Below are 2,986 nucleotides of genomic sequence, written 5' to 3' on the forward strand. Positions count from 1 at the left end.
AAATTGACGTCTTTCATTGAGTCACAGTCTGGCTACAGGAAAACTTACAATCTACACAATATATGTATGGAACGCCAAATAGAAGGTATGCAATCAATGTTCACTGAAATTTTAGACATTATTCATTTGTAATTTTCCCTAAGAAATTCTGGATCATAATCACAGGTACGATTCTGTAGAGTAACCTCCCTTGCAAACAGCGCTCTCTAATGTTATTTGTTTAAATAAGGCGGATATCGCTTGGGAAAAAAAGATGCTGCAGTTGAATCTAACGTAACGTGAAATAATGGTAAGAAATTCTTGTCTACCGGCGTGGTTATGTGGCTTGTACATTATGTAATATACGTCTTAATATTATTTAACTCCATCGACAAGTGTCATGTTCACAGCAAGTGAACGTGATGTCAACTATCAGAATTTGACATTCTTGATTTCCTGATTGGTGTTGATATCGGATAGTTACCATAGAAACATGTTAGTAAGACAAAATAGCATGATAGTAGACCTAATTACTACTTTTGAGATTGATGTTCGTGTCTGGTTCTACAGTAAATCATGATTCTGTGTACCTTCGAGGTGTCATCGAGTTGACGGCTCTTAAACAATATCAACAAAACTTCATTTGGGTCACAGCTGCAGTAACTTGAGTAAGCAGTGTTGAAAATGCTCAAATAGGATCATGCAGTATAAAATAATAATATGGAAACAATAGTGTGCAGTGATTTTATGCAGAGTGACCCTTTACTGCCCTAACAATTGTCTCCACTGTATAGTTTTGAAGATGGACTTTACTCCTGTTGTTTAACCCTTTCGCTGCCAGTCAGTGAAACCCTTATTTTCTGTCGAGGCCAAGATTTCAGCGTGGTTTTGAAATGTCCGATTATGACGTTGTTGTACTATGAGGTCAACAATTTATGCATAGACCCAATTGTGTTTACTCCAGAAACAACATGGAAAAATACATTGAATCACTTCATATTCAAACGATCATATAAAACTATACAATCACCTTGAACAACATGTTATACCTCTATGGAAAGTTTAAAAAAAAATGTTTACGTAATAGATACTGATATGACGTAAAAAAAATATGTGTAACGTCATTCATAGCAAATAGTAGCCAGCAAAACCTTAGACAACGTTATCCACCCAAGCCAGAGAAAAACTGAAACTTGGCTAGTGGTACCTGTGTAGCGTACAAATGTCCCAACATGACGCTGAACCATTTTTATTAGCTCACCTGGCACGAAGTGCCAAGTGAGCTTATGCCGTGGCGCGGCGTCCGTCTTCTGTCCGTCCGTCCGGCGTCAATATTTTACTTTAAACGACTTCTTCTTAATAACCGAAAGGCCTAGGGTGTCGATATTTGGCAAGAAGCAAACTTGGATGAAGGGCTACAAAGTTTGTTAAAATTAATGACCTTCACTTATTTTCAAGATCACAGGGGTCAAATATGTTAAAAACTTTAAACATCTTCTTCTCAATAACCAAATTGCCCAGGGAGATGATATTTGACCAGTAGCATGCTTGGATGAAGGGCTACCAATTTTGTTCAAATGAATGACCTTCATCCATTTTCAAGGTCACAGGGGTCAAATATGTTTAAAACCCTTAAACAACTTCTTCTCAATAACCAAAAGGCCCTGGATGATGATATTTGGCCAGTAACATGCTTGGATGAAGGGCTACCAAGTTCGTTCAAACGAATGACCTTCGCCCATTTTCAAGGTTGCAGGGGTCAAATATGTTTAAAACCTTTAAATGACTTTTTCTGAATTACCAAGAGGCCTAGGGTTATGATATTTTGCCAGTTAGATGCTGGGATGAAGGGCTATCAAGTTTGTTAAAACAAATGACCTTCACCCATTTCAAGGTCACAGGGGTAAAATATGTTTAAAACCTTTAAAACTACTTCTTCCGAATAACCTAGAGGCTGAGGGTTATAATATTTGGCCTGTGGCATGCCGGATGAAGCGCTACCAAGTTTGTTTAAATGAATTACCTTGACAAATATTCAAGGTCACAATGGTCAAATATGTTTAAAACCTTTAAACAGCATGTTTTCAATAACCAAAAGTACTAGGATGATGCTGTTTGGCCAGTAGTATGCTAGGATGAAGGACTACCAAGTTTGTTCAAACGAATAACCTTGACATATATTAAAGGTCACAGGGGTCAAATATGTTTAAAACCTTTAAATGACTTCTTCTCAATAAGCAAAAGGCTAAGGGTGATGCTATTTGGCCATTAACATGCTGGGATTAAGGACTACCATTTTTAGCTCACCTGGCACGAAGTGCCAAGTGAGCTTATGCCGTGGCGCGGCGTCCGTCGTCCGTCTGTCCGTCCGTCCGTCCGTCCGTCCTCGTCCGTCAACTTTTCCTTTAAACAACTTTTTCTGAAGAACTGACAGGCCTAGAGTCATGATATTTGGCTGAAAGCTTCGTTGGTAGGAGCCCTACAAAGTTTGAGAACGAAAATGACATTGACCTGTTTTCAAGGTCACAGGGGTCAAATATGTCAAAAACTTCAAACGACTTCTTCTGAAGATCTGAAAGGTATAGAATCTTTATATTTGGCTGGTAGCTTCCTGGGATAGAGCCCAACAAAGTTTGAGAATGAAAATGACCTTGATCTACTTTCAAGGTCACAGGGGTCAAATGTGTCAAACACTTCAAACGACTTCTAATGAAGAACTAAAAGGTATAGAATCTTCATATTTGGCTGATGGCTTCCTGGGATAGACCCCAACAAAGTTTGAGAATGAAAATTAGTTTGACCTACTTTCAAGGTCACAGGGGTCAAATATGTCAAAAACTTCAAACGACTTCTTCTGAAGAATTAAAAGGTATAGAATCTCCATATTTGGCTGATGGCTTCCTTGGATGGAGCCCAACAAAGTTTGAGAATGAAAATTACCTTGACCTTCTTTCAAGGTCACAGGGGTCAAATGTGTCAAACACTTCAAACGACTTCTTCTGAAGAA

General features: G+C 38.5%; 1 long non-coding RNA gene across 1 annotated transcript in view; it reads left to right on the forward strand.

The window, feature by feature from the left end:
• Window positions 1–214: 214 nt before the first annotated feature.
• Window positions 215–2,986, forward strand: part of LOC110441498 — a 25,343-nt gene continuing 22,571 nt past the window's right edge. Inside the window, exon 1 of the long non-coding RNA XR_002461876.1 lies at window positions 215–289. This is a non-coding gene — a long non-coding RNA (uncharacterized LOC110441498). The remainder of the gene's footprint in view (window positions 290–2,986) is intronic.

Source organism: Mizuhopecten yessoensis, unplaced genomic scaffold (genome assembly GCF_002113885.1).
Source record: "Mizuhopecten yessoensis strain PY_sf001 unplaced genomic scaffold, ASM211388v2 scaffold715997, whole genome shotgun sequence".
Lineage (NCBI taxonomy): Eukaryota > Metazoa > Mollusca > Bivalvia > Pectinida > Pectinidae > Mizuhopecten > Mizuhopecten yessoensis.